General features: G+C 47.5%; 1 long non-coding RNA gene across 1 annotated transcript in view; it reads right to left on the bottom strand.

The window, feature by feature from the left end:
* LOC123282126 (uncharacterized) overlaps positions 1 to 1,592 on the bottom strand; it is a 33,704-nt gene extending 32,112 nt beyond the window's left edge. The window contains exon 1 of the long non-coding RNA XR_011499283.1: positions 1,105 to 1,592. This is a non-coding gene — a long non-coding RNA (uncharacterized lncRNA). The remainder of the gene's footprint in view (positions 1 to 1,104) is intronic.
* Between the last annotated feature and the right edge of the window lie 16,355 nt (positions 1,593 to 17,947).

Genomic DNA, 17,947 nt, shown 5'->3' with positions numbered 1-17,947 from the left:
ATATAACAATAGTAAGCAAAGATATGTATACACATATACATGTCTGTATGTGTGCACACGCATACTTAGAGAACTGATTATATAATTTGCAGGGCTCAGTGCAAAATAAAAATGTGGGCCCTCTTTAAAAATTACATATATACATATACATATATATCTGATTAAATAAAATTTGCTTTTAAAGATGACTTCCCACGTATGGACCTGGCTTCATAATTATTTTCTCCAAATATTCTGGTAAAACGGAGGTCATATATTCTAAAATGTAGTTGGACCAATGTTTCAACAGGCTACCTTACTTAAACATTTTCCAGGTATCTAACAATTGTCTACTAATTACTTTGACTTAATATTAATCCAAAGTTTTAACTTAATTAAGAATTTTGAGAATTATAGTATATTTAAGCTCATACACTACAGATGTGGTAATACTTGATATAAAAAATTTTCAGAACTCTAATTCAAATTAGTTAAACACGTAATTTCACACTGTTCTTAATTTTAAACATTACATAGAAGTAACGTTAGTTTATCTATAAACCTGTGGGAAAAAAAAGCTCAGAATGTTCACATTGTAATTAGTCTCTTCATGGGAAAACAAATCCAAATCTTAAAATAAAATTAAATGCATACTTGTATTATATTCCACACTTACAAAATCAGGGAAAAGTCATGTAGCTATTTTTTAAACCAAAATTATTAAACCAGTTTGATTTATTGACCAATTCACCCTGCTTATGCGAACTTGGATTCTTAATTAAAAGATTTCTGAACTAACAATTTCTGTAAGAGGGCCTTTTTTCCCCCTTAAAAGACCAGCACATCTAAAGTATTAGAAGTTCAATTTCTTTATTTTGTAGAAATTTGGGGAATATTATATATGGGTAAATGTTTATAATTCTCCATAGAACAATCTGAATAGAACTCCTTTCAGAGACTATAACATCCAAATTGTTAATATTCTCCAGAAGTCAGAATGTTTTCCCCTCGGGACACAATGCGAAGCAGAGGTTGTCAGTTACAGACTCACAGACCCAGCGAGAGCCCGTGGCCCTACAGTCTGAGCTACAGGTCAAAAATAAGCACAGAAACAGTAACACTCACCCATCCAGATCTCACAGAGCTTTTCTCTTCCACAGCGGGCATGATTATGTTTTTAATTCATTTGACTCCAAATAGATACACAACAAAGAAGAATCACAAACTAAATTCTCCCGTCATCTACTCCATCTAACAGACCACGGTGTCACCCTGTTTTCAGCCTATAAACCCAGATTTCCAGTCCCCACTCCCACCAAGGGGGCTTAATTTAGCGGCTGTGCACAGACCAGAGCCACACACACACAGGGTGCTCTCACAGTGCAATGGAGACCAGCCTTGTGGTCAGACACCCACGGGTCTTGAAGACAGTGTAGCCCCGACCATGAGTTTCCTGATGCCCAGGATGACTCGCCTTTCTGTCAAAGCTGGCTAGTGACCCAAGCCAAGAAACAAACCCACCAGTGCCTGAAACCAGCTGTGAAAAGAGATTGCAGGTTATACAGACGGGCGGTGTTGGCTAAGAACCAGAAACAAAAGCAAAAACACACAATCAGAGTTTGAAACAAACAAAAAACCCAGAGAAACCGAGAGTCAGCAAAGATGGAGTTCTGCTGCTGCTGGAGACTCACTTTGGGAATGAGGAAAGGTCACTGTGGGGCCCTGAGCACCACATGGGGTTTTTTTGGGCAACACAGTTTAATTGGCTCCAAGTGAGCCCATTTGCGTCTTTCTACGGAAAAATCTCTAAAACTGTCAAATTTCCAAAATGTTAAAGACATGAATGCATAAAAACAGAATAAACATAAGTCAAAGATTTATTTAACTCATTAATGAGGGGACAAGCTGATTCAAAGAGGATTTGAAGTACAGTATTTACAGCCGTTGAAGAAACCATGTGAAATAAGACAGCTACTAGGTTAGAGTTTCTAAACTGGTTTATGTCCCCCCAGAGCCATAGCCTTTGGAGTTATCTATTATACCAGAACAGAAATAATTTACATCTCTATCTGGCATATATCTCCAAGCAACTTCAGCGAACCTGGGTCCCGACCAATGATAAGTGGTGAGCCAAGCAAAAGTACAGATCACTGACGAACCCTTGGAAGGGCCTTTGGCTCAAACTCCAGCATGACATTGAAAGGACACACATTTCTCCTGCTGCCTTATTTTCACATTTTGGATAACTTTTCTTAGCAAGGCAGATGGTGCAACTAGGAGAAGGGGCATTTGAGCAGGTGAGCCTGGTGCGAGAAACAAGATGGCTGAGAAGTGACAGAAGATGCAGAGTGTCCTCTCAGAGAGTTCACAGTAAAAGGTGACCTGCAAGGCCAGGGCAGCAGGGTTTCCTGGAAGAGGCGCTGGGCTGTGAGGTGCCGACAAGGAGCAGGGTGTAGCTGGACCTGCAAGCTGACTGGCACAGAGCTCCCCAGGCAAGACACTCAGAGCCACCTGTGGAGTTTTCTTACTCTGACCTCCTCTCCGGCCGGAGCAGTTGATGCAGTTCTGTGTCACATGGCTTCTAATGAAGGTCTAGAAAACGCATTCACAACACCTCACTCCATTGCTCTCGGTGAAGGGACAAGCAACTGTTGCCCCCTTGGCAGTGACCCCACGAGGCTTCCCTTTCTGAGGAGGGCTGTCCCCAGGCTCTCTCCCTGCACAGCGAGCTTGCTTCCTGGTTCTGTCCCACACCTCTAGCCTCACCACCATGCCTGGAGCCAAGCAATACCCTGTAGTTCAGAGTCGCCAGCACGGTGCCCAAGAGGCGACTCCCCGGGGCTCCCCACCACATGGCAGCCCACGCCCTACCATGCTCTCTGCCTGCTTGTCGCATACTTTCTGTCTTATCTCAGTCCACAGTCCTTGCCCTTGTCGCTCTCTTCCTGACACTGCTCAGCCTGTGCCTTCCTCTCCTGAGCATCCTCAGCTGCTTCTTCCCCACCACCAGGCATCTCCTGGCTCGGGGTAGCCCCCTCCTCCAGCTACCTCCGCGCTTGGTGTAATGCCACCCCCACATGGCTGCACCCCAATGTCCTGAAGTACTCCTCTTTCTGCTTCTCTGTGTTCTAAATCTTCCTCGACTAAGCCTCAAGGCTTGTCCCTGCACTCTGCTGTACAACCACATCCCGCCCTCTCCGAGCATTCAAACACGCACCAGGTGGCCTGTGGATTAGAGCGACTGTTCCCTGGGGTGATTCAGGACTTTGGATCACGTCCAGACTGTCTTTACAGCTACAGCTTTCCCACGTTGGCTTCAAGATCCACACATGACCCAAGGCTGGGTGGGATTAAATGTGGAGCCCCTCCCTTGGCCCCACGTCCACCTGCATCTCAGGGCCCTGGGACTAGGTCCCTGGAATCAGCTTGTCCCTTAAGTTTGGGAAGCCCAGAACAACTCTAAGTGAACCTTAAGACAGTTTTAAAACAGATCCAGGTTCCTTCAATCTGTCTTTCCGGTTTGGGAAAAGCTGAGATATAATTAGGGGAGGTATTTGTGTCTATCCTCCAAAGTCTTTGGAAAAACTCGCTCAGGCCAGAGCTCTGTGCATTGCTTCTACTGGCTTAGCAGGGACCACAGAGGTGAATGTGAGGGAACGAGAGTGCCTTTCTGGCCTCTCTCCTGCTCCTCCAGCCATCCCCAACTCTTCGAGCTGAGAGGGGAGCCCTCAGGGGCACAAGCTCCGGCCATCCCTTTTGCTTTGGCTCTGGGCAACATGGTAGGCCAAGCGCCAAGGACCCAGGGTGCCTTTTCACTGCTTCTTCCACAAGGAACCCAGATGACCTGGCCCTCCTGCTGATCTTCGCCCAGAAAGGGCAGCCACAGAGCCCCTGGCTCTTCCTAAAGTGGGGGCCAGACTCTTAGAGCCCAGGCTTTGAGTCCCAGCTCCAGCATCTACCAGTTACGTGAATTCGAGCAAGCCAACCTTAACTTACCTCATCCACAGGCTGAACAATATTAAGGCCCACCCTATACTTCATAGAGCTTTTCTGAGGATCAAAGGAGATTTGAATAACCTCGCAAACAATAAAGCATTAGAGAAATGTTAGTATTACCATTCATGGTAATAATATAGTAAATAATAGTAAAATTTTAGGTGTATCATGAACGCACCTCATCGTAATGACGTCTCTCCTAGTAACCCCGTCCTCATAACAAATCTTAACAAATCCTCAGTCTCCCCATAAACTACCTTTTCTTCACTTCACACAGTGCAATACTATTCTCCCCATCTCTCCTGCCCAGGCAAGACACGCATCACTTCCTGAGGAGTTTGCGACCCTCTCTTTCCCACCTGCCCCACAGCTTCCTCCGCAGACTCACACCTTGGGCGGAAGGGCGGAGTGGAGTACCATCAGGGTAGCCCACCCGCCCTGCCCCTCGTCCAGCGAGGGCCGCGCTAAGACATCCTCCAGCTCTGGCAGTTCCTTCCTCAGCCAGCTGGGCGTCGACTCAGCTCCAGTGTCACCTGGGGCACGTCCCATGACACACAGCAGTGACGTGAACAAGAGTTCCATGACCCAGCACATTTGGGAGACGCTGGACAAAGTTAAAGTTGTTTCGGTTTGCTTGTGGAACTGCAGGACTTTTCAGACGTTAATATACTGACGTATGTTAAAATTCGCAGGTGGGGAAGTGGTGTGCTGCTTCCCAAACCTACTGGGCCAGGGACCCCTTTTTTCTGGCACAGTATTTGGCTGGGTTGTGTCCTGGGGAACACTGTCTTTACCTGTCTTTTGGGGTCAGCACACTGAGCCGCCCTCCGCAGGGCTTCCAGCCCGGGGTCAGAGATGAACCCTGGCTGAAGCGTTCGTTCATTGCAGACAGCTCCTTCACCCCGTGTCAGCGCTCCTCCCTGTCAGTCGGACTCACCCCTCCTATCTTCCCCCAGACACAATGGCATCCTGCAGAGAGCTTTCCTCCGCCCCTCACCTCCCGGCACTGCTCCCAGCACTGCAGTTCTGTCAGCTCACAGGCTAGGGCAGAGTACTCATCTTTCTGCTTCTCACAGGGGAGAGAACTTGGTCCATGACCACCATGAGGAACAGCAGGGAGAGGCCTCCCCGGCCAATCTCAGCAAAAAAGCCAGGGACGAGCAGGGTTTTAAGCCTGCAAGTCGCTCCGGCACCAACTTCTCTAGAGAGAAAGATTCCTATCTGCCAAGGAGTCCAGGCCTGAGGGCCTTGGTGGCCCTGGAGACCACCCCAGAGAAGCCCCCGTCCTTGACAAACAAGGAGAGACTTGTCATCTCACGCCAGGCCAGCAAGAAGACACGTGTCTCCTCGGTGCAGGAAGGGCACTCTCCCTCCCATTTGAACCCAGTTTGGAAATTTCAGCCTCCCTCGGGGATCTGGGTGTTTTCCTTCAATTTAATTGTTCGCAGGCCCTCTGCCAGGCCCTGGGGGAGACAAGAAAAGTGTCTCTGGGGAGCATGATCTGCACTAGAAGGAGTCAGGACACACGCCTTCCAGGTTTCGCCCTCTGTAACAGGGGTTCTAGGAGCAGCCTTGGTGCTGGGGGAACCAAAGCCTGCTCAGGCCTCCGAGGACCATTGTTCCTGTGTGTTTCAACCACATGCCCAAAGGGGAGGTTTGCAGCGAACTGCTCTCTGCTGATAGCCCATGGCAAGGGGCAGAGGTCACTTACTTTGAAGTTACAAGAGCTTCAGCTTCGGACCTTCCACCCTGTTCAAGTGCCTTCCAAGCCCCCGTGCCCAACCCTGCACCTGCACTTTAGGATTCTCTTCCTTATTCCCAAACTGAGTAAGTGTTGGCCACATGAATCCTGGATCCATTCTTGGTGGGTGAGAGGCACATGCCTCCATTAGGTCCCATTCTGTGGAAACTTGCTGGACCAGAAGATGGTCCTGAACTTGATAAAGCTGGTCCTGAACTGGATGTCACATGATAGAAGTGCCCGTGACCAGCTCTCAGCGTTGGTGCATTTGTGGAGAAGATCGTTTTTTGGGAAGGCGCTGGCATTTCCGGATCTGAATGGCTGAGATGGTCCCGAGACAGCCATACGCACCATAGGACCCCTGAAAACCCTGCTGCTGATGGCCTTGATGATGCCACAGCCCAGCGGGCCAGTGGGCCAAACTAGGGGATGACCCACTTGTTTCCTACTCAACTTTATTTTCGGGAAAATTCTCGTGACCATTAGCATCTTCCAGCCGTCTCAGCTTGTTACTCTGTGTTTATTTCCTCCAAAACTTATTTACCTTTTCTAGAAATCAGTGCAACTCGTCATGAACTCCCACATGAAGGCAAATAACAGCCAGAGACATAGATAATGACCAGTATTCCCAATGATGGGACTTGCCAGTCAAGTAACAGTTGCGTCTGACCAGCTTTGGGAGCTCTGCCCTTTGGCTCAAGCACTCTCACCAGAGTCAGCTTTCTGGGACCCAGACCCCCTTTGTGCTCTGAAACTTCAAAGCAAAATGCTTCCTTGTCTCAGGGATGTCAGAACTCACTGGATTCCCTTTAAAGTTCTCTAGAATCCCCTTCCCATACTTATTGCTTCCAAGATAAAACAAAGTTCTGCATCCTTTTGCTGTAAAGAATGTTGGAGAGGAGAATCCGACTGTAGGCTCAGAGTTGTAATTTATTTGTGCTTTTCCCATCCCCGTGGGAATAAAGAAAAGCACATGACATTGCCCAACAGAAAAAGCCTCCCCTGGAGCATAGGATGTGCTCCGCGGGTGGAGGAACCATGCCAGGGAGACAAGCCGCCCTATAAAATGGGAGGGAGCCCCAACAAAAAGTCTGGCTTTGAAAACGAACCCCTGAGGCCAGACCCACTTGGTGGGAAACAGATGTGCCTGTGACAGAGGAGGAGATTTGTGGGCCTCTCTCTCTCCCTCGCAGTCCAGCCATGTTCACGGCGAGCCCCGCGTGGAGCAGCCCCCGGGCTTGCTGGGATTAGAATTGCTCCTTTCAGCTTTCAGTCATGGCTGGGTGATCAGCAATTCCCAGGACTTGTGATAGTAATAAAAGTATCACCAACAAAAAAAAATAATCTAAAGAGGGAAGATTGAGGGGACTCCAGATCTAGTACTCTGAGAGAACAGTCAGGAGAAAGTGTCTTGAAAATGTGTCCCTCTCTGTTTTGGGGAGAAAAGAATTGATAGTTTTCTCTTTTTACCATTAAAATCCTCTCCCTATAAAAAAGTTAAAAGGTTTCATGTACAACTTCTTCCCACACGGATCACCTCCCGTCTACCCCTTCACTCAGCAGAGGGTGACATTCAGCCTCCTGCCCCCTTAGGCCACCAAGAGATATGGGAGCTGCTTCCCAAGTCAGTCCTCAAGGGTCTGGGTCCTCTCACATCATGAGACCCAGGCCACCAGGCATGCCAGCAAACCCTTGTCACTCCTTCAGCTGTATCCACCTACGATAGGCTTCACTCGGGTTCGTGTTGTCTGTATAATAGATTATATTTTGAGAAGAATGTTGACACTCTCTTGATTTTCTCCTAGTGTTACACGGCTGAGATGAAGCCTGGGCCCCAGTCCTGTCCCAAATCCATGAGACTACAATCTTTGTGCCGATTCAGTTCAAGCCAGACTCAGGATGCAGGTTTATGATCGAGGCCAACTCAGCTCGTTTTAAGGCTTGCAACTGACCGGCAGAGAAGGAGGTGCTCTGAGCCCAGAGAGAGGCCGACTTCTAAGCTAAATGTGTGCAACTCCAGAAGCAAAGCTCGAGCCGCTGCCCACACTGCCGTTCTCTCAGCTGTCGCCCACGTCCAAGCATAGCAGAAGGAATAGAGCTATTTGGAGAGGATCGTAAAATGTTAGCGCTGGAATTGACCACTGCGCTCCCAGACTAGCGCCATCTCGTTATTCAACTGGAGCGAGTGAGTGCCAGACCGGCCTGCTCAGGGTCAGCCAGCTTATTAATTGAAGACAGAAAGATAATGTGGAAATCAAACACTTTTGCCATTTTGTGAGAGCTCTGGGCTAAGATTTTATGAGGAAGATGTTGGAACCATAACTGAAATTTGGGACTGAGAATTTTATATGGATTGAGTTTTTCCATGCTTCTCCTTCTCGCACATGGTGGAAATACTGAGAGCTGACTACACGCAAGCACCCCGTAAAAATACGGGATTCCTACATGGAAGGCGAGTGAGGGCAGAGGCTGCTGTCTATTAGCCTGCCGACTTTTCACACGCTGTCTCCGCAGCTCTCCTTTCCCTGTGCCGCCTCGACAGCTGAGGTAACAAGACTTCTATGTCACCTTGAGGCTCAGGCAATTATCTGACTCATGGTAGACGTGTGGGTTACACACAGCACTGGGTTAGTGTGGCCAGAAATCAAAGCTCTGTGGCGTGACCGAGATACGCCTGGACCTTCCTGTGTCCTCTCTCTGCCCTCTCTCATGGGGACACTCAGGTCCCCTCTTCCGTAATGCTGACACCCCACGGTGGGGACGCTTGGAGTGGAAAAAGCTCTATGTTCAGAGGAGAAATGCATGGAGCCCAGACATTGTTGAGTTACCTCCCTAATCTTGGGTACAATGTCTGAGGGCGCACCCAGCCTCCTCTCCTCCCTAAGCGGGTCTCAAGCTGTCTAGTCCTTAAGGTCAAGGTCGAGTCCTTCCTCTCCTTGTTCCTGGACGCTTTGTGATAAGCTGGCCCCAGGAACGTGCCCTCCCACCTCCTCCAGCCCTCTCAAACTGCTCCGGCATTCAGCCTGAGCTAGCTGGCAACTTGATTTTATTTTATTTTGTTGATTTTATTTTATTTTTTGGCAGCTCCCATCACCCCACCTAAATCTGGAGCTCCTTGAGGACCAGAACCCGGCATATGTAAATACGTGGTGTGTTTAATACCTAGCACAGCTCAGAAAGGTCCTTGGGGACCATCCTTCAGTGACAACAAAGCCATCTGTGCTGCGGTTCCTGTCTTGAAAGAGGAAGCAGTGACACAGGTTTATAAAGAGTTTGTCTCTCACTAGAACATTGGCCCTTGCTGGGCAAAGAAAGCTTTTTCTAGATAAAGTGGAGCTGCTTGGGGGCTGGCCACTGGGGGCTGGGCCAGGTGAGGAAGAGAAACGCTTTCCTCGGCCTAGGTGATGGAATTGTTCTTGTCACTCTAGCCCATGGGGTGGGGAAGGGTGTTCACAGCCCTGTCAGAAGCTTCCCTGATGGCCTCTGACTGGAGCAAGCGGGCGAGCGGGCCTGGAGCAGCGATGACCTGCCCCTCCCCAGCCAGCTGCCCACGGCGGGCCGGGCCTGCTGCTCAGGCCTGTCGGCTGGGCTGTTGGTCCTTGAGCAAACAGTGTGATGACTCTCACTCCTGCTGACATTCGTGGAGAAGAGCCCCAGGCAGGAAGGAACGCTGGTTGGGCTCGAGCCACTTCTGAAAACACAGGCAACTGCACAAAACCCCCGAGGGTTCCTGTCCTGTGACCCAAAGGATGTGACAGGCTGGGCTGGGGAGTGGAGGTGCACGGGAATGGGGGTGGGCAGTTCACGAGGTGGCCTCTGGCCTCGAGGCGTGCTTCAGAGGGGGCTCCTTGTGTGGGAGTAAAGGAATCTGGGATGTTCCCAGTACAGCTAGATTAAATTCTTTTGGCTTGTTGGTGTGCAATGAGCCCAGCACGATGTCAGGTGACACTCACAACCAAAAAAAGTGCTGATCCCTGCCAGAATAAGTACTTCAGAGGCGGGCTCCTTCGGGCCTTCACATGGGAGAGATGGTTAAAACCGAACGTGGTCAAAAAAGACTGGTGGAATTTTCGTGTGTTTAGGGGTGCATCTCAGAGCCAGACGATGGCATGAAATGCACAGGGGAAAGCAAATGTGCTATGTTTGGGGTGTCAGGTGCTGTGAGGGCTAGCCAACTGGGGACAGAGGTGGGATTAGTAGCAGATAGGATTAGAAAGGCAGAATTTGTCATAGCAGGGCCTTGAATGCCAAGCAAGAGAGTTTGGTTCTTCTCCCACAAGCAAGGGAGACCCACTGGAGGCTTTGGCAGAAGCAGTGGAATGGCAAGGTGGGTATTTGGAGAGCTCACCTGAATGGAGGGGCCAGAGCCTGAAGGCAGAGGGTTATGACTCAGGCAGGACATTGGGACCACCCTGCACTGCTGGCCAAGGGGATGTCCAGCAGGGGATAGATAGAGCAGGTATTTTGGAGGAAGAATCCGTCTCCTAATGGCCCTTCCTGCCTGGACAAAGTGCCTGTGCCTTTGACAAAGCGGCACTGTAGCCTTGTTACTCTTCCAGCCAAATCCCCGCGGCTTCCCCATGGCTCGCCATATAAAGTTCTAACTCCTCGGCTGGCCTTCAAGGCCCACACCAGTGATTTTCATGCTTTTTTAAAGCAGCAGGATTCTTCTTCAAAGGTGATCTTACGCAGAAAACCAAGATGTAAAACAGACAAAAGCAGAGCAGCTCTACTCAAATCTACGCACAGGCCCCGCCCATTCTCCATTCAGCCCCTCCCCGTACGTTTTAGTGCCCAGTCCATCACCCCTGACACCGGATCCCTATCCCCACCTGCAGAGTCTGAGACCCCTCCAAGCAAATCCTAGCCCTTTAAGGAGCATAGTTGGAGCCCATTTCCCTACCAGGTCAGTTTCAATTTGCCTTTCTCTGCTGCTCTTCATGCCCATCAGTGTTCTTGACCTTCTGCTGTGAACATACCTTGGTCCTTGGCATCCTGCTGCTGTTTGCCCTCATCTTGACATGATGTCCTCATAACACCTCACATGCTTCCAAACATCACCAGGTCCAGCTAATGCTTCTCCTTTACCGTTATCATGATCACCATCATCGCCATCATAAACACCACCATCATCACCACCATCACACCATCATCATCACCATCATCACCACCATCATCATCATCACTATCACCATCATCATCATTACCATCATCATAACCATTCAGCCAAAAAGTATATTGAACACTTACTATATTCATTCAATAGAGATTTTCTCTTTTTGTTTTTTTGTAGTTTTGTTTGTTTGTTTGTTTTTGTGAGGAAGATTAGCTCTGACCTAACATCTGTTGCTAATCTTCCTCTTCTTTTTTTCTTTCTTTCTCTTCCCAAAGCCCCAGTACATAGTTGTATATCCTAGTGTAGATCATTCCAATTCCTGTCTGTGGGATGCTGCCACAGCACGGCTTGATGAGTGCTGCATAGGTCCGTGCCCAGGATCTGAACCAGTGAACCCCGGGCCACTGAAGCAGAGTGCATGAACTTAACTGCTCAGCTACCGGGCCAGCCCTGGAAATGTTTTCATTTAATGCTCACATCAACACACCCAGGTAGGTATTATTATTTCTCTCACTTTACAGACCAAAACTAAAGTATAAAGAGGTTAAGTAAACTGCTCGAGGGCACCCAGCTAGGAAGCAGCTGAGCCAAGATTCAAACCCGGGCAGTCCAACACAAGAGCGCCACTCTCAACAGGTTCCTCCACAGCCTCCCCAAGTACATATACGTAGATTGGTTGGTGGATTAATTAGGCTGATGACAGAGGGAATACAAATTATGAAAGAGAAAATTCACTCAATCATTTAGCAATAGGTACTAGTTCCTACTATGTGCCAAGCCTTGTGCCAGGCTCCAGACAGATGGTGGTGAAACAGGTGCGACACTGCTCTGTCCCCTGTGGGGCTTGCAGTCTTGGGAGAGGAGTCAAAGATGATCATGAGTTTTCCAGTGTGAGTGAGTCAGAGACAAAATGATAGTACCCTTGGGAGAAAATTCAGGTGAAGGAGTGAACTTAGAGGTAAGAAGATGATTTTGGGAAGCGTGGAGCTTCAGGTGCCAGGGTAAAGCAAATTAACAAATGAAATTATTCAGATGGTAGTGGACATACTGGCCGGGAGCTCAGAGAGAGACAGTTGTGGGAGACATGGACCTCGGAACTACGTAAATAGTGTTGACAGCCAAAGACAGGAGCCTAAGCCAAGATTCACATAGAGAAAATTAAGTCTAGAAACAGGAGCCAAGCCATGGAGAATGCTCCAGAGGGGATGACACAGCTGAGAGAAGAAACGGTTACAAGTGTCAAAGGCGCCAGGGGCTGAGGAGGTTTGAAGGAGAGGGAGACGTGGTTAACAGTGCCAAAGATCTCAGGCAGAGCAACAAAAAGAACATGAGGTCTGTCCATTGGACGTCCAGCGAAGTTTTTGCCGATTTCTAAGAGCACAGTTTTAACAGAGGGGTGAGGCTAATTGATAGATTATAGGGGACTTGGGAGGAAAATGGGTGACGAGAAAAGGCAAGAGCCGCTTGCTAAATACACCTCACGTTGAGAAGCTGGCGTGATAGTAATGGTCGGCTAAAGGAATAAAATGCTGAACGAAATCAGTTTTACTGCTCATGTGACCTGACCCAAATATGACTATGTTTAAATGTGACAGTCACTGGATTTAAAATAGACTGCTTAAAGTCATGCCAATGAAAACAGGACCCTCAAAGTTGACCTACCTGAATCTCAGGAGTTCCCACCCAAATGAATGGTGGTCTCTGCTCTCCATTTCCTGTTTGGGATCACGACCAAGTTTAGTTCGGCAGATTCTTTCTTCCTTTTATAACTAAAATTTTAAAAATAAAAGAAACAATCTAGTTCTTCCCCCAAATGTATTTTTCCTTGGGGAAACATTTACATTCTTATGACCCCAAATGCTAAGCCAATAAAAGCAGCAGCAGAAGCCATTATTCATTGTTATCAGCCAAAAAGCAGAAGGAAATGAAAAGCTCAGAGAATTTCAGTGTTTTGGGTGGAGAAAAATGACTTTTTTGTCTTTGTATTTTTGTCTTCTCTGCCACTATAATTTAGACAGACAGAGAAGTGGCCTGGCAATCGGCCGTGTCCATAAGGCCAAATAGCTCATTTCCCAGAGGGCTTGGAGAAAGACCGTTGGGGCATCTTTACAAAAAGTGTGGCAGGCTCAGGCCTGGAACTGGGGGAGATCACGAGAGTGAGCTGCTTCTTGCTGAAAGAAACTGCTAAATTCAACACCAGAATGCATTAATTTTGGAATCATAAAGATACAATCTTCCTAGCATACTCATTGCATATTGACCTCTGTTCCAATTCAGGCCCAGAAACTAAAGCCGAGGGCAAATCAGAAATAGGGAGACAGTGACAGCCATGGGTCACAACCACTTTGAGGAGAGGCTGAGACAACTGAGGTCATTTTGGCTTGAGAAAAGAGGAAACAGAGAAAAGATATGGATCACATGAGTAACTATTAGCTCTTTCTGTTAGGAACAAAACACAAAGAAAGAGTTTAAACTCTCACAAGAAGGCTTTAGTTGGAAATTAGGAAAGAGTTTCTGACCAATTGGTTTGTAAATATTTAGTGTCTTGCTAAGGGTCATTGAGATTACCCAGGCTTAATCCTATGTCCTCCGATGTGACCTTGAGCGAGTTACTGAGCCTCTCTGTGTCTCAATTTCCTCCAGAGTGGGATTTAGCAGTCCCTAACTGTAGAAAGGATTTCGTGAGTTAGCCCATGAAAATCGCTTAGCAGAGGAGCAGAACATCATAGACACTCTGTGAATGGTAGTCATCCTGGTCTCCATCATGACCATTACCATCATCATTACAACCCAGCAACACTCATCAGAACCCACAACGTCAGATGAGAAGGAAATGTAACATCGTTTTTCTAAACCTGAATTTAACATCTATTTTGAGCCCCCACTTGGAGGAAAATACATCTCTGGTAACTCGGGGTCACCTCCTTCCTTGTAGGGGGAGGACTGACTTCTGTATAGCCCAGGGGTTGAGGAGAGGAGGGATCTAGGGTGGTCATTAGTCCATATCGGCATCCCCAGAGATCTGGGTGTGGTTTCAGGTCTCAGTCCACACAGGTGGCTACCACCTTCGAGGCCTCCATAGGCCCAGCTCTCTTTTAGCTACTTCAATGGTCTTCTTGAGGACAGACGGCCATGGGAATCCTGGGAGGCTCCTCAAATGACTCTAGACACAAGCAGCCATTTCCCTTTGGGGATCTCATCACCACCCCAGGGCCAGGCCCAGGAGAAGTGAGACCAGGATCCCTCTGCCAACTGACTCCCCAGACATTTATTCCCTTCAGTAGGCCTTGGCCCCAAGAGGGCAGGGTGTGGGACCTACCTTGCTTGAGACCCAAACCTCTACACACACACCTTACTTCCCCTCTGAGTCGCTCTCCCCTGTGGGTTACAGGGGTAGACGGGGGACTAAAGCTTCGATTAGTTCACACATTATCCCACTGTTCCCTGAAGACATCAATCTCTCACTTCAGCCCCCCGCCCAACAGAAGGCTCCTTATGTGGTCTTCTTGCTGCTTTTCTTCAATAACTTCCTCCTGTCTACACAAAAAGACTGCAAAAGGCTCCTCCAAAGATCCTGTGGCTGCCCTCTGCGCCCTTCTCTGAGGTCCCTGCAGCCACGTGCTATCAAGACAGGGAAGCTCACGACGCTCGCCACAGGCAAACAAGCTAACGCATCACACCTCCATCGAGTGAAATGGCTCAGGTAAACCATGGCAGGAAATAGCTTAATTCCATTCTATATATTTATCTAAATAACTTACACAAAACACAGAAGGAACAAGACAAAAATAAAGGGTAAAATTGGTCAAAAAAGAAAATAAAGGAATCAGGAGTCAGGAAGGATTTGCTCCACATGCCAGGGAGCCCCAACTTGCTCCAGGACCGTCACAAAGAGGACTCACCTTCCCAGTAGCCAGGGCACGGAGTCTCCCCAGTGCTGAAATTCTCCCCACAGGCCCTCGGGAGGGGGACCCTGTGTAACGTAGAGAACTAAAGCTCAGTGATACCTGCAAGGGCACTAATACAGTGAGCTGCCCCAAGCTGCTGCTTACAACTCCTCAGCCATGGACCCAGAGCGTCTTGACAAATGGAATACCAATCAAAATAATTTCCCAAGGGCCAGTACTGTGCCATCCACACACCCATCTTCTTGTTGTTTAACTAAATAACAAACAAGCTAAATAAGCCTAAATAAGGTTTAGTAGGTTTAAGAGAGGTGAAAAAACTGCATATTATTCAGGCAGTCAAGTATTTAGCAACAGGAAGTTCAGGCTGGGGTGACCAACTCTCCCATTTGCTGGGGACTCAGGACTGTGAGTATTAAACAGTTGGTCACCCTGGTTCAGAGTGACACCTCCCACCTTGTACCTGGATCATAGCTCTTCTGTGTTGCTATGTAGGTGCAAAACTTTAAAATTCAGACAATCTGAGGTGGAGTTGACACCTTCTGAGAAGAACTGAGGAGCTAACAGGAAGGAGCGAGCAGCGGCCAGACCTCCACCAGGAAGGGGTGGAGGGAGCTGTGCAGGTAGGGCCCAGATTCTCCTCCAGAAGCAAAACAAACAGCCTCGTGGTTTGTTCATTCGAGGTGCTCAATAAATAGGAGAATCAAGTTGACTTGGAGTGACTCTAGGGGGTACGTTGTTCCTCAGCCTCTTCTAGCCCCTTTTGCCTCGTCTTCCCATGAGCGCCTCATTGGGGCACACATCTTGTTTGCTAATCGGCCCTTGATCCCATCCTCCGTTCAGGGCCAGGATGTGTGTCCTGGTCGCGGGGCCTCTGGCGACAGAGAGGAGAGTCCTCTTCTGCGGGTGCCTAATGCTCTTCTCCTGGCCCCTGGAGACTGGCCTGACAGGATCCGGGGGAGGATCCTGCTCCAAGAAGTGTCCTCCCTGGTTTCCCCTTCCCTGAGAACAGAGTGTGACCAGTCTCTGGGCTGTTTCCTTCCAATCTCACTTACTCCTGCTTCTTAGGCACCCCGAGGATGCAGAGCGCTGGGATACGGCACTGGGATGTCAGGCAGGAAGAAAACATCACCCTTGCCCACGGGGGTTTTGTGGTTAGTTACTCAGACAAATAGGTAAATAAGTAAATGAGTCTTCTCAACTTCCTTTTGGAAAGTTTGGAAATGATTAATAATTAAAACAAAACAAACAAAAACAACCACAACGATAAAAATGAAAATTAAAAAACCTCCAAGAACTCAGCTCTCATGCCAAAATTAAACCAAAACAATTGAGGCCTCTGAAAATTATCTCCCCCTCCCTCCCTGGAATGATACCTCTTCCCTGGGCTTCTCCTCCACTTTCTGGAAGAGAAACAATTAAAGAAATAGATTCTCTAACTCCTGATTTATTTATCCGTACCTACAGGAGGGTTGCTCATCTTTTCTGGGCCTGAGTTGTTTCATCAAGAAATAAAAATAATAATATAATAGCAGCCATTTGAAAAGTGCTAGGTATATATCAGGCACTGTTCTAAGCACTTTGTTTATATTAACTAACTTAATCTTCACAATAATATTGTGAGGTACATCCTATCATGGTCTCCATTTTATAGATGAGAAAACTAGGGTGCAAAGAATTTAAATAACTTGCACAAAGTCACACAGTTGGTAAGTGAGAGGGCTGAGATTCAATCTAGACTGGCTTCAGGATGCGTGCATTTAGCATTACTCAATGCTGAATGATAAACTGAATGGGTGGATAGTGGATGGATGGTGGATGGATGAATGGGTAGTGGATGGTCAGATGGATGGATGGTAGATGATGGCAAATGGATGGATGGTGGATGGATGGTGGATAGACAGTGGATGAATGGATGGTTGGTGGATGGTCAGATGGACAGATGGATGGATGGTGGATGGATGGATGTTGGGTGGTGGGTGGATGAATGGGTGGCAGATGGTCAGATGAAGGCACTGGCATAGCAATCGCAGATACCTCCTTTATCTGCAGTATATGGCATCAATATTTAAAATTCATGCTCTTAACATGAATTGTGGTTCTTAACATTCTTTTATTTCAAAATGAAGTGGAGGAGTGTCCCTTAGGAGGACAATAGACTCTGAGCTGAGTACGAAGGCAGCCTCTATTGTATGACACCTTCCTTGGAAAAGGAGCATCCCCCTCCAGGACTCATTTAAATCTCTGTGGAATGGAAGCAAAGAAGTTGTGTTTCTCCAAAAAGAATTAGTCTCAGAAGAGTTCTCGGAAAATCTTGGATACAAATTTCTCCTTTAGAGCCAAGACTCACACATATCTTACATGAAAGTGAAAAGAATATTTGCAGTTACCCTCAAAGAAATAGATTACTACATCCAGTCAACAGAGCTTGTCTTAAACCTCCAAAGAATTAGATGAGCTCTCCTTAAATATCACTCTTTAATTAAGGGACCAGTTTGAAGCCAGCCAGATCTGGGGCTTTGGGCTAGCAATCACCAAACCAGGTCTGTTTTCTCTCTCAGCGATATTAATCTTTTGACCACCAAACATTTTCTTTAATAAAAGCATTTTGTGTGCCTTACTCTTAGCAGACTCCTAGGGACTGCTTAGATACGGAAGGAAGGAAAATTCTGTGGATCCAGAGAACCAAGTATGACTTAGCACTTACTTTACCCTAGAAGAGATCACATGCCATGGGAAACTATTATGCTTTAAAAACTTACCCTTGGCACAATTTTCAAAGATATATAGACTTGTCTTTTTCTGATTTTGTTTAGAAGATAATAAAGTTTTATTTTCTTTTTAATTGTTTGATGGATAGGTCTGATTAATGCCTTTCGTATTTTTCATTGGTCTGGAACTCAAATGGGCCTATGTGAATTTAACTCTTACACCTCCATTTTAGTTAGCTCATATTCTGAAGAATTCTGCAAGGCGAATAGCATTGGGCAGAGACTGGTATATTATTTGGGCTCTATTATTCCTGCAAGAGTCACGGAACCCTTCTTAGACTCAGTTTCTCAGCCTGACCAGCAAAATGGAGATACTCTTCTCCACCCTACTATCTAGGCATTGTCAGGAATGCACCATCATTGAAACTAGGGGCATTGTGTAGCGGTTGACATAGTTAGGTAACAGATAAGAATAGTCATTCTGAAAAGCAGAAGAAAT

Source organism: Equus asinus, chromosome 29, assembly GCF_041296235.1.
Source record: "Equus asinus isolate D_3611 breed Donkey chromosome 29, EquAss-T2T_v2, whole genome shotgun sequence".
NCBI lineage: Eukaryota > Metazoa > Chordata > Mammalia > Perissodactyla > Equidae > Equus > Equus asinus.
The sequence above is the reverse complement of the archived record's forward strand: the minus strand, read 5'-3'. Positions and strand labels throughout refer to the sequence as shown.